General features: G+C 36.6%; 1 long non-coding RNA gene across 1 annotated transcript; it reads right to left on the bottom strand.

Moving 5' to 3' along the window:
• Positions 1-8580: 8580 nt before the first annotated feature.
• LOC149104839 (uncharacterized) lies at positions 8581-9865 on the bottom strand. The gene is made up of 2 exons (XR_016201463.1): positions 9616-9865; positions 8581-8846 (listed from the first exon to the last, which is right to left on the bottom strand). It is a non-coding gene; the product is annotated as an uncharacterized LOC149104839 (long non-coding RNA).
• Positions 9866-14486: the final 4621 nt, after the last annotated feature.

The raw sequence follows: 14486 nt of genomic DNA, 5'->3' as shown, positions 1-14486 counted from the left end.
ATTTTGGAACTCACCCTGAGCTTGCGTTTGACGGAGCGTTATTGAAATCGATGACGCAAAAATGAGGAGCGCAGAAACATTCATTTTTCACCGCAACGAACGTCTTCAGTTCTGAAGTCCTATGGAAAGAATTGAGCTAGCACCAGCTGGCGATGTGAAGTCGACAGATAACCAGCTCTTTACAAGTCAACACTGTAATAAGGGATGGCGTGTTTTGTCTCTGTCATTCAGAGCTATTTCTGCTCATGTCAGTTTGGCTCCTCCTGCTCCTACTAGAACTTTCCGTTTAAATTACGCACTTATTATGTGAACAAAATATTTCTATCTGCGGGTTTCCCAACTAAACTTATAAGAAGGAATTCCTTCTTGCGCTTGTTTATGAGTGTTTAGTTCAATGAAAGATGCGTTCCAAACTCATGTTTTTAACAATCACTCAGTTAAAAACCTGGAATTTCGACGGCATTTTCCGTGTTCCCTATCTTTATTTTGGTTCTTTATTATGAATTAAACATTGATTTCGTTGTTTTCATCTTATTAATTTTTTTTTCTTCAGATTTGTTCGAGATAGAGTTGGCCTAAATGTTGAAAGCATATCTATAACAGGACGTCATTGCGACTTCGACTGTTAGCTTAACTACATTCCTCGGCTTTGTTGACGTTTTGGCAAAAGGTAGGATGTTAAACAATTTATTTTACAGCCCTGCAAGCATGTGGTTACCTTAAGTTAAAAGTAAGTTAATTAATTAAACGCCATTCAAACAAATGAATTTAAATTTATGCTTTTCCTTTTGCAAACAAATTGACATATTGTCTGCTTCTCATTTTGCCACACTCCTAAATTGGAAAAAAAACCCATATATTTTCAGGCGCCAAGTTACGCTTGCGATGTAAATATGGCAAACTATTTTATTCCGAAGACCTTTTATTTTGTATTTCGATAAAGCAACAACTCATGTCTATTGTCTTCTCCACCTTTGTTTTTGTTCTTTACTGAAAATATAAATATAAATTTCGTTGTTTTTCTGTTAAAAATATATTGTTTTTTAGCTCAAAGTGGCTCAAGATTAATTAACCTGAATATTGAATAAATATATGTTAGGGCGTTATTGCAGCCACGAGCTAAGCCTATATTTAAATTAATAATAATAATAATAATAATAATGATGATGATGATGATAATATTAATATATTATTATTATTATTTATTTATTTATTTATTTATTTTTAAAGGGAGTGATATCAAACATTATATTCTGCAGGCCTCCATGCACATGAAAACTTTGTATTTTGGAAAACTGGTCGCTTACGAGAGGTGGTCGCAACCGGAGGTTCGACTATATACTACATGTTATTATCTCACTCTTGGTCTAGAGGCAAGCCAACAAAAGACGACCACATGTATAATTTCTAAGTTAAAAGTTTAACACTTGGTAACCACGCACTGAATGGTAATTTCATTTCCGGTCGGTGCGGAGTGGAAGACGGTTAGCAAACATCACGGACATGCGCAGAACATTGACGAAAGTCATTTGTTGTTTCCGGTAGCCGCTGCAATCTGTCACGGCCGTCCTTGCTAAAGGTCTGTCTCCTCGACAAGGCTTGTACGTATACCGAACAATAAGGGACCATTCAATATTTATGCCTTGGGTGAAGGGGAAGGGGGGCTGGAAAATAAGAGGGGGAATGATCAAAAAATTAGAAAATGAAGAGGGGGTCACTAAAATGAATAAGGATAGGAGTGGACGGGGGGGCGGGGGCTATGTATTTCTTTTAGCCATATAGAGTATACCGGTGAACACTTCCAAACAGTCCACTTACATGGGTCAACTAATACCAAAAAAGTCACGACAGTGAGAGAACGACCTTACAATATTGCGCCCAGATCGGGTTTGGCCAGAGACCTGTGCTACAACAGGTACTCTGTCACTGTTGGTTTCCTTTTGAATAACTGTCGCTTTCCGATGAATCAGAGCTGCAAAGATGCAAAATAACGATATCATCTTCGCTGTCACTTTCCGCATCAGAACTGATGTTCATATCATTGTCGTTGGTATCATCTTGCAGTACTTCGTGCCGCTAAAGAGAGACATGGGTATCAAGTACCTCACTCATTCTGATCAAGGCATGTGCAGTGACCCGTCGCACCTCGTCATTTTTCTTGCCCTTTAATTGAAGGTTGAAATGACTGACGGATACTTGTCAAGCTCCTGAATGCTTAATTGCTCAACTTTACCAGTGCGACAAAGAGTGTTCCAATCATAGTCCTCGAAGCATTTCTGTTGTTTCTGCTTGCGTTTCCTGTTGTCTCTGCTTGCATTTCACCCGTCATGTATTTTTTTTCAGTTTGCATCCTGTCTTGCAGGTTTTTTAGCATTATTTTCTGTAGAAATGCCTTTAATAAAACAATTCCTTGCAATTTCATTGATAACGTGGTTTTGGACTGAATAATTTGCATGGCAAAAATTGAATGAAAATGTGAGGCCTGTTCTCATTATATATTTCTTTCATTATCTATATTTATATTTCTTTATATTTTATTTCTTCCAAGCACTACCTTAGAATTCATTACCAAAATTGTCAACTGGAACAGAGAGTAACAGCGAAGGCTATTTTAAGCACTCGTATAAGGACCTAAAGCACGAAAGGGCCAAGTATTTCACCAAAATACTCCCAGACAGGTACAGACATGAACAACCCTATTTGCTGGATAACCTTCCAAAGTACCCTCACAAGAAAAGGAAAAGAAGATTTCAAACCAAAAAATATATTGAAAAGGTCAGGCATGACATGAGCGTACTTTTTTCTGAAACAATTGAAGCCTCCTGTTTTAAATTTATGAGAATGTCCACGAGACAACTAAGGCCTAATCATATAGGCATTGTGTCCAAAAGAGTTTAAAAAATTCGAAGAAATTATGTCCCAAATCGAAAAAGAAGAAAATAACATCCCATCTAATTTGAGGACACCTTTTAACAGAACTAAACTTAAGCCATGGCCCAGTGAGCAATATCAGTATACTAAAGCAGTGCAAGAGGACCCTGCTTAAAAAAAAGGAGATCTCAGTGACAAATTAGGGATGTTGTTGAGCATAAAGCAACGTCTTGACCGAGCCTCCAAAGGTTTACCAAATAAGACAGGATGAAGAACGGAAGACAAAAAGAAAATAAAAGAAAAGCTGAAAAGAGAAAGATAGAGCGCCTAAACAAAATCCAAAAAGAAACAAGGTGTAAAATCATCAAACGTGATTCTGACGAAGCTTACAAGTGTATTACAAAACAAATGCTTCAGTTAAATGAACTAGAAAAATTGAGAGCAGACTGGCACAAAGCTTGATTAGCAAGCCTCATTAACAAGGGAAATTGGCATCCAGAAGCAAGGATATGTGTACTTGTAAAGCTCACTGATTAATTAAGAGTTAGAGGCATACTGCCATGAAGAGGAAGGACATAGTGAAGAAGAAGTGAAAAGTGAAAAAGGTGATTGCAAAGAAAGAAAAGAAGTGGTGGAGGATAATAAAGAATTCAATGAAAGAAATTAAGTGTCATTGTCAGAGAAAACCGGGCAGTACCAAAAGATTGAGGTCGGCCCTTTACCTTCATCTTTTCACAGTATAAAAGCTATTCGAAAAGATTAACAACCATGACATTTAAAGGAATTTTATTTAGTTTAACATTCTGAAACGTGTACATGAGTTTTTCTAAAACAAACATATATTTACAAATTTATTTCATTCATGTCTGGATGGAACAAATATCTAAACTATCGAGTTTAGAGATTGTACTTCTAATTTAATCAATTCAATTCTGTGTTTATCCACCCTCATTTCCATCTAAATCTCTACAAGTAGGCTCTTCAGTCGTTATTAACAGACTAGAAAAATTTATATAAAGAGAAGTTATTCCTCGCCGTATTTCTTATACGTTTAACACTGACGGCAAGTTGATGTTTAAAACGAACCATGGTTAAGTGGTATGTTTTGATTTCCCAACAGAAACACCTTTCGAGATAAGATGATTACGTTCCATCCAGACATCTTGCACATTTAAACAATAAAACAATATTTACACCGACAGGTTATAACTATATCATGCATTCAGAAATAATGCTTTAATTTACTAACACAGAGGTTTTTACCCTAAATTCCCAAGGTAATTCTCCTGAATTTGTTTTGACTTTGCCTCGCTACGCTTAGTGATTGGTTTAAAAGCCTAGCGTCATATTCTCAAGCAATCCTAGCCAAGCCTCGCTCGCACATCTTTTCCCGAGTTCGTATTCGAGCTCAATATTGCTTCAGTCGAATATCTGTGTCCTTTTTGATTGGTCAAAGTGATTACCTTAGTTGTCGTTTTACCACAGTCAGTTAAAAAGCTCTCTATGGGTTGAATATTAAAATATGTTGGATAAGTCATTACTAAACGTTGTATTGTACCTAATGTAATTTAATTAGTACTGCACTAAGATGGCATTGGGCCCCAGTGTAGCGTGATAGCGCGCAACTCATTTGTACAGTTTGAAAATTCTAAATAGATTGAAAGTTAATTGGTTTCTGCTGGAATGTGTAAGAGAACTATTAACTTCGTGGGATGCAAATTTAACCAGTAAAGAAATTTGGTGGGATAAGAGTTAGTTTTATCCTCAACTTGAATTTTCATTTAAGTTAATTTGTTGCTATTTGAAATCTACTTTTGCATCATAAACAAATTAATCAACAATAATTCCAACGCTTTTCTTTTGACTCCTGGTACCTTTTGTCGCACGGAAAACTTAACAAAAGCCCTTTGAATAACTTTAGCGCTGCGGTAAATATAACTAAACATACATGTGTATGTATAACTTAGTTGTACTAATCCCCTTAAACATTACATTATTTTGAGCAACAAGGTGAATAATAATTACTGTTATAATAATAAAGAGTCCTTATTCATAGTTTTAAATAGACGTTAAAACTTACAACGTACTTATAGAGTTGAAAACTGTCCCAATAATAACAATTTTAAACTATAATCCAACTTCTAAGCAGGACAATTTTGGGTATTTTGTAGTTTCTGCCAGAAATTGTCTCGTATACACTATACATGTATTTAAATTGTAAGGCAAATGAGAAAAGTTAGAAAGGAGTATTGATATTCATTACTAACATATGCAGAATCAAATAACAAAGGTACTGGACGTATATCTATAAGTGACAATTGTCTGTTTAAATACCTTACACGATGTTAGCACTACAGCTTAAATATATTTACAAAATTAAAGTAAGGAATTTGATCATTCCCTGAAAGATGCCTGTCTGTGGAAATAACTTCGTTGCCTGAAGTTTATCACAGAGGAGTTAACTAAGGAATATGAAGACTAAGATTGCGAAATAATGTCCTAATGACGTAAGGCAAAATCCTTGAAGAATTAAACAAAGTCTAATGTAAATCGATGTGATAAAAACTGAAATTTTCATATCAATCTGATCAGAAAAGTTGAAACACCAAAAAGAATTTTTAGACAGATGTTGGGCTAAAAGAAAGAGGAGACTTACAAACTGAATTGTTTCTTGGTTAGATTACCGAAGGAAGAGTTTTCACGTAGGGGCCAAACCAAACACAAGTGTTTCGTCAGTTCTTGGGTATTTCACATTGTTTGGCATTACTTAAAAAGTGCTGACTCTTTCTACACCAAACTTGGCAGATGAGTAGGAGACCTATTGCCAAATATATTTACGTGAAAAATGTCAGTAAATGTCAAAGTTGTGACGTCACAGTGATAACGTCATGTTTTTTGCCACTTTTGAAGTTTTTAATATGCATATTTTTTACAATGTGTTCGAAAGAGCACCTCAAGGGAAGTTGAAACCTGAAAATAATTTGTCCATATCACAAAAATTGAATGAAATATGGCATTTGTAAATATGAAAAATAACTCTGCAAAATATGGGGTCCCCCCCTTAAGAAAAATCCCCAAATTGGAGCCGTAATTTTGTTCCAGCAAATGCAGCTATGTTGCACATGTGATGTGTCAGATGACCAAAGCAAAAATAAAGAAGAAAATCGCAATAAAAAATTATCCCTGCGTTGAAATTAGTTTTTTTACGTCATAACCTGTGACGTCACCCGTTTTTTTACTGTTAACACCATCCTGACAAAGCCGAAAATCAAATTTCTAAAACCATACGATTGTTGACAACATCAAGCTTTCTATTTTTTTAGATTTTTAGGCTTCATAGAATAAAACTGAAAAAAATAAACCAGAGAGACTGACTTAAGAAGGACAGTATGGTTAAGCAAATTCCGGGGGGGACAACAAAAATATATTTAACTTACCATATCTCAAAACATAATCATCATAGCAAAAAACAGCTTCCGGCATTTTACTCCTCAAGTCAAGGCCTTTCCAATGACATAATCTTTTTATCAGATTTTTCAAAAAATTATAGCACGTTTTGGTGACGTCATTAATTATGACGTCATAATTTGACATTTTGTCACAACTTCCAAATTAAAATAAATAGGAGAACAAAGAAAGCTCATCTGCCAAACTTGGTTCAGAAATATATAAACCAAGCAAATATAGCCTTCATGAAACATTAGGGGGCTGGTTTGGCCCCTACGTGTTTTTTGATAGATTGAGGAAACAGGCAAAATTTCTGGAAGAGATTTCTTTTGTTGGCCTCTTAATATCTACATTATGTACACACAATTTACCAGCTCAACATGCTGCAACAGAAATCAGCAGCCTTGGAACTTTCAGAGTTGAGATAATTTCTTTTGTAAAATTCGCCATATTGCACCTAGAGAGTTCTACCACTGTCAATCCATATAAGCCAGCATTTTCAGCCGTGCAAGGAATTCGTAATTTTCTCCTCTCTATCCGTCTTGTACGTGCAAGCGCCGGACGCTATCGCATTCATTGGTACTACGGCGGCTAAAACCGTGAGCCAAAACCTTTGTCACGCCTTGTGTAAATATTTCACAACGTCACCTGCTTCCTTTCATAAATCCGACAAAACCTTAGTGGTTTGTGTCTTTGAAATGGCCGCTAGTGTGGCTTAAATACAGGCGTTTAGTGTATGTTTGTAAAACTACCTGAAGAGATCTACTACTAGTTTAGTGTTTAATTTTAATTTTAAAAAATGTAAACCAAATTTAAAAAGAGACAAAAAATTGTAATTTAAAAAAAAAATTGAAAAACTTCTCGGTCTGCTTATACTACAGAAACTAGGCTGTGCTACTTAGTTAAATTTACGAGAAGTTACTATTTTATACAATTGCAAATTGCTTGTATAATGTCTGGGATGTCAGCAAATTTTTAAGTTTGACTGTTGTCTGGGCAATAGCCAAACATGTTTACGAAAGAACTTTTGGCATTCCCAACAGGGGATTACCCTGACACTAGATACATTTTTTGAGAAACCAAATCGAACAAAAACACAGATAAACAAACATACAACACAAAAGTTAACCTACACGAGCTAAAAACGTGTATATTGTTTATTGTATACTGCTTATAATTTCAATCAAAACTGGTTAAAAAGTGTTCAATAACTTTTAAACAAATTAAGCTAAACCGATAGGAAGAGCAGTTTTTAAGATAAGACAGAGTAATGGTTGTTCCGCGCAATCAAGAAAAATTTTTCTCTGCCTTTCATATCAAATTTCTTTTTAAAGTCTCTTGTCTTGAGGAATAAAAGTTATGAAAGTTTTAAATAACCCTCACTTTTCACAAATTATATACACGATTGAATATTGAAAAAATTATCAGATTTTAAGCTTTTGTAATCACACTCTATTTCCTTCTTTATAAACGAGAGCAAATGGATTGCTCAAATCACCCAAAAGAATAGACCTGCTTTGATTCAATATCTTTACTGCAGGGCCAAACAAATTTCTCAGAAGCTCTCTTAGAAGACAAACTGTACAAAGTTATGACAAATCAAGTTGAGCAACTAATTTCTTTAAAGCCTTTACTTTTGTTAAGAGAATGCAAGTTACTTTGCTAATGCTATTCGCATTTATATTATTGCTATGCATCTACTAGCTCACTGTGCAGCGTTACAGTGTCTTGCCTAAAAAAAAAAAAGCCGTCTTATGTCACGCCGTCAAGTGTTCTCCCGAGAAACGCCTGAAACTCGATGTGCATTTTGTTTGTTTATAGTGGTCAGGTTGTTCGTAATCCAGGTTAAAGAGTTGATGGAGGTTTAAAGTTTTCTTTCGTGGGTAAAGTATTTTCTTTGCTTATTTTTAGAGGACTTAGACCTTGCAAGCCGTCGTCAAAAGTTGAGAGAAAAAAAATGGCTGAAGTTTATAAATGGGTAACACTAATTTTGGCCCAGCTTGGTCATGCTTTGAAAAAACAGGCCATGGTTAAGTTTTACTGTAGGTAATCATGTCGGGAAGTTATATCCTGCTTGGCACTAAAAGAGACAATGATCTAAGTCTCTTGCCAATACTATTCAACTGAAACTAACTGAAACATACATATGCTATGACCGGATTAGTCAGTGCTGCAATATCGGGCAGGACAATCCCGCGGGGGAAATAACTTATAGATATAATAGGAGCTGCAGTTCTTTAACTGAATAGGCAATGATTTGTCGCAACAGCCAAACTTATTAATGCAGACGTTTCTTGTGACTTTACCCTCAGCCACTGTAGGATGACCACCACTCAACCACATAGGATAGTATGCATCACAACGGAACATCGATGGACATGTGGTCACCATTTTTGTGCCTGCAGCTCCTTGGAAGCGATAGCAGCCATTGAGTGTGTTGTCACATTTGGCGTCTTCTTGTGTTTCGTAGTCATATTTTCTTTTTGCATCTGTCAGATTTTGGTAATTTTGCCAGTGACATACATCAACTAAAGGAAATACACAAATGTGTAAATAAATATGTGATAAACACAGAAGACATTTGACATATGTCGTCTTGTGTTGCGTAGTCATATCTTCTTTCCGCGTCTGTCATACGTAAATAACTGTCCCCTGATCCGTAGATACCTCTGTCGTGCTGTGTCGTTGGGAGTTACTTGTAGTTTGAATACAGTCACTTCATATATTTTGTTCAATTTTACATCACTTTATTACATCCGGTCATGCACAAACATTTCTATATGATTTGTCTTCGTTTCCATTTTTCCTGGGAACAAGGTTGTTTAAAGGTCTCGCCACCGAAATATAGCTTCTACAATAGGTATTAATTACCACCTTTTTGTCTGTTTATACGAGAAAATCTTCTTATTTACATTTGAAATTTCCAGTTCAAATGCTGTTGGGTAACCTGTATGTAAGCCATAGGTGAATAAATTTGTCCTTCAGGCGATGATATATATCGGCTCTAAGTGCGAGAACATCGCAATCGGCGTCAGTGTTTCTCCACTAAGGTATGTTTACTCTCTGCCATTGGATAAACCGCTGGAGGAATACCATGTGGGATACTTTAACCAACTATGTAGTGGATTCTAACTTCATATGGGTTATTTCTTATTTTTTCCTGATACATGCCTACTTGTAAAATAAGATTCTTAAATGTGGCAAATCGTCCTTACATAACGACAAATAAAGTTTTTAACTGTAGCTAATTAAAACAGAATAGAAGATATCCCTACTAATGATAAAACTGTGTTGCACCTTCACAAATAGCACCGTTCTTTACAAATCCATCTTTGCACTGGCAGTTGTACGATCCATTCGTATTCTTACACTCAGAGTTTCCAACAGCATTACATGGGTCGACATGTGCAGCGCACTCGTCGATGTCTAAAAACAAAGGGATCTAAGTGTTACTATTTCAATATCACAATGGATGGTTAAGTGTCCCATTACGAGCATAAAAGGGAATTCTGGTGGAAATAAACTACTTTACACATTAAAAAGGCGAAAAAAAGTATCAGAAAAATCTTAAGAGAACCTTGTTACGAGGGAAAATAAGTAGAATTGGCGCCTTAAATCCACTCCAAAGATTTTACAGTTCTAAAGTGATTACACGGCATATAGAAACATCTATAGCAGATACATTTTATTAGAGTAATCGTGTGGCTTGCTAACGGGAAACTTTCAGTGATGTCAACCACACAGTACTGCCATCTGCCCATCCATTGTAGGCGTTTCATCCCTGTTACTTGCATGTGGTATTACCTGTTGTTATCTACAGCGATTATCTCATTCACAGTGTTCCAGTAAAGTCTAGTGCGCAGCTGCAGTTGAATTCGTTGACTCGTCTAAGTAACTAACTCTTCGCATCATTTCGCCTCCACCTGCCCACAAAAGGTGTAAAATCGGCCCTGAATCGAAGCCATACCCATGCGGTCAATTCCCTATCTGTCCCCCCTTCACCAGATTGGAGGTTATGACCATGGAACTACACGCCCTAATGTGTTTAGCATGTGTAACTTTGGGTCGTGTGTCCGTTCACAGGCAAACTTTTACAAGGAAATATACTGTAAAGAAGGAATTAAAACATTTCTGCTGGAAAAGTAAAAACGATGGAAGTTTCACAGCAGCTCGTAAAAAAGGTTTATCTTTTGGTTTCCTCGTGGCAATAATAGTCAAAGACGACTTTCTTTTTGTTTTCCCTTTTCCAGTGGCTGTCAATTTTTAGGAAATACACCTTTTTATTGACTCCTAATCGTTTGTTAACATTGCTGTTTTATTATTTACACGAACTACTACCTGTTTCACATTGTGTGCCATTAAATCCTGGTGCACAGCTGCAGTTGAATCCGTTCACTCGGTCTGTGCAGTTCCCGCTGTTCTCGCAGGGATGACTTGCGCAGTCATCGATATCTGTTTTAAAAGGATAAGGTAGAAATTTAAAAACGGTCATACCGTAAAATACCACGTTAAAGCCTCTCCCGATATAAACCCTTCTATTGGCTAACAAAGATATTATTCCCGATATAAGCCCCCCCCCCCCCCCGCCACCCCCCGCCGATACGAGCCCATCTAATGTGTAAATCACATAACGTTCTGGTCCTTTCCAGTTGCTCCAGTCACACTAGTGTTTTAGAGATGTTTTGGAAACATATTCTCCGTTTACACAATAAATGTACTATAAATGTAATGGTATATTAGCTTTAATTCGTTGCCCAGATACGTTATAACTCCTCGTTCCGAAACAATATTTCTATTCGCTTATATGCCGCCCGGAAATAAGCCTCCCCTGCCCGTCTTTAAGCCCACACAAAACCCCTTATGAAGTTATATGAGCCCAGGGCTTAAACGCGGCATTTTACGGTATACGCCAAACCCCACAGCAACAATATCTGCAAAATAACCAAAAATGCATAAGATCGTTTATCGGCCCAGATTTCGCTCCTTAGAGACTTGGATAGGTCAACTGGATAGAATTATGGAGAAAAAAGAAAGTTTTGGAGAAAATGTGCTTTTCTTTAGTCAAAAATGCATAAGCAAAAATATCTGTGAACATCGTTGTTTTATTATTTACACGAATTATAAGGTTGGTGATGTTATCTGTTACGATTACCTGTTTCACATTGTGTCCCATTAAATCCTGGTGCGCAGCTGCAGTTGAATCCGTTCACTCGGTCTGTACAGGTTCCGTTGTTCTTACAGGGATGACTTGCACAATCATCGATATCTGTTTCAAGGTGATAAGGCAGAAAGTTAATAACGGTCACATTCGATAGAACCTGCAACAACCAACAACAAAACTATGCTTGAAGTTAAAAGATACAACACTGCAAACAACTTAGAAAGAGATTCAAAATCGTAGAATATCAATGAAAATTAACTAGTTTTGGCTTTTGTTACCTGTTTCACATTGTGTGCCATTAAATCCTGGTGCACAGCTGCAGTTGAATCCGTTCACTCGGTCTATACAGGTCGCGTTGTTCTTACAGGGATGACTTGTACAGTCATCGATATCTGTTGTAAGGGGAAAAGGTAGAAAGATAATAACTGTGAGGAGAGAAAATCAGATTATTTAGTATATTTTACATATTCGGTTTAGATATATTTGTTTTAGTTCATTTTGCATTTCTAAGTTACAGTTTACTATTCCAGCTCATTAACCGTAGCAAACACCTGTTTTTTGTTGTAGATCATACCTGTAATAAGCGCTGAGCTGTAATTACTACCTGTGATAGTCTTTTTGTTGAACTGTTATCTCCCTTTATTGTTTTGAAAGTTATTAATGTTGAAAACTACAAATTCCGTTACAGCTAATCGAGCTTCCTGAAATGTATGAGATAACGTTTAGTTGAGATTTTTTCAAAACTTTTCGTAAACCTTTAGAATTGTGTTTTCGGCTTAAATAGCCGTGCCTTGTAAAATATTCTTTTGTTACGTTCTTGGATTAAAATGATATCGTTGGACCTAAGTGCTGAGTGCTGTTGGCGGCTCTGAAGATATTTCCCTGTAACAGATTCCGGTCCTGATCCTCGCAACCAGAAAGTTTTCACAAGTTTTACAGAAGTGCTTTCCCAGGCCAAAAATTTATTATCACATATCGGTCATATACAATAGAACTTTGCAACAACAAAAATATATGTCTCTGCCCTTTTCAAGCAGTTTAAAAAATAAAAGCACAGTAAGCGACATAGAAAGAGATTAAAAACTCCTAACATCTGAGGGAAAATAAATTTTGGCTATAGTTACCTGTTTCGCATTGTGCGCCATTAAATCCTGATGCACAGCTGCAGTTGAATCCGTTCATTCCGTCTGTGCAGGTCCCGTTGTTCTTACAGGGATGACTTGCGCAGTCATCGATATCTGTTTTAGAAGAAAAGATTGAAAGGATTAAAATGCAATAGCTTCTGTTGATATATTTGACGTAGCCCAGCCCGGAGCAAATAGGAAAAAGAGATCACTAACTAAGTAACTTTTAAAATTTTTGCTTTTTATAAAGAAAAACAAAACATCTTTATCAGATATCCATCATTATCATAATCCAGTCAGGGAATGGCAACGGATCTGCTTCTTGAAATATCTCTGTTCCACAAACAATTTCTTGCTGGGTGGGAATCTTCTGGTTGTGACCACCCGCTGTCAGTTGCACGGGGAAGATAGAGTCTGTTTGACTGTTAATTATTAGTCGAGAGAAGATAGCAGACCTGAAACCCATCTTTGTAGCTCTCGGCTTCATGACCTTCATAAATGCTATTGCTATTTTAACTCTAAACAAATAGTTTTGCGCGGAGGGAGCCCGACACAACACGCCATCTCTTATTATACGGTGTTGGTTGTAAGCAATCCTGTAAGTAATCTTGAAATAAATGTAAAAAAGACTATAAAATAATCATCTTGAAGCAGGTAATAGTCTTTACTTGAAACGTATTCGTCGAATTCTAGCCGTATACAGACAACGACAAAATGAAACAGAAACACAAAAGGAGACAAGAATATCTCAAACAGAGGTGCTGCCTCGATCCGTTACACAATCTCAGTGCCGCTCTTTATCTAAGTAGCGGCTTGTGACGGAATCATTGAATTTAACTTCAATTTGTGAGAAAAAAGTGACAAAATAACGTTGCGTCCATAATAAAATTGAGAAATTTGAAAACACGGACTATGTTTCTACGGTTAGTCTTACCGTCTCCTCTAATCCTTTTCGGAAGTGCTCTTCAAACAGAAATTTGAAAACGCCGGCTTGTGTTTTAGTGTGGACGGAAAACATTTTGAAAACAGGGCTTTTCAAGAAGGATGACATCACGATAATCAAGCGATTTCCCTGTCAGAGTTTTCCTCAAACACAAATCCAAAATGACCGGTAATTGTTGCGTTTCCAAAGTATTTCCAGCGTTGTTTCCAGTCGCGAAATTTCGGATTTCTTCATATTTTGCCCAAATCACCTCTATAATGAATTGTTTTCGAAAATACCCTTCAAAGGCCCTGAAGGGATTTAGTTTTTTTCGAAATCCAGGAAAGTTCAAAAATCGCCATTATATCTGCCAGCCGCCGCCGAAAATGGCCGAAAATTGTGCATTTTGTTTACGCTCGTACAGATCAACGCGAACATGTCTATCAATATATTTTGGCTAGCTCAGAATGCATATTTTGCTGTTCCTAAAGCATTCATTTGATTAGCAAAAGCTCCAAATGTTATAATATTTTAGGCCGATACAATTACCTTCATCGAAGCTCGTGAGCGAAACGGCTAATTTTAGCTAATTTCAATATCATCAAAAGCCCACTGGTGCACAGAATTTGAAGTCGAAACTGAAAAAGTACCCCTCAAGAGACATAAACGTGTGGTACATTTTGTTAAATTCGTCATTCGTGAAATCAGCATGGAACTTGGCCAGCTACTTTCATCAAGAGCAAAACTAAGCGAATTTGGAAACCTTTTTTCGTCAATAACGCATACGGATGCTTGTAATTTTTTTTTTCCTTTTAGATTGACCACATGATTAGCTTTTGCAAACATTTGCAGTTAAATGAAAGTAGATCTTGCTTTTGGTGCATTGCAATGTTATGCAACATTATTTCGATCACCGACACGCGCATATCGCCCGAAACCTATGTGACTTCCGCCTATGTTT

This window comes from Orbicella faveolata, unplaced genomic scaffold, assembly GCF_042242905.1.
Source record: "Orbicella faveolata isolate gen_17 unplaced genomic scaffold, um_ofav_v1 contig_34, whole genome shotgun sequence".
NCBI classification, from domain to species: Eukaryota; Metazoa; Cnidaria; class Anthozoa; order Scleractinia; family Merulinidae; genus Orbicella; species Orbicella faveolata.
The sequence above is the reverse complement of the archived record's forward strand: the minus strand, read 5'-3'. Positions and strand labels throughout refer to the sequence as shown.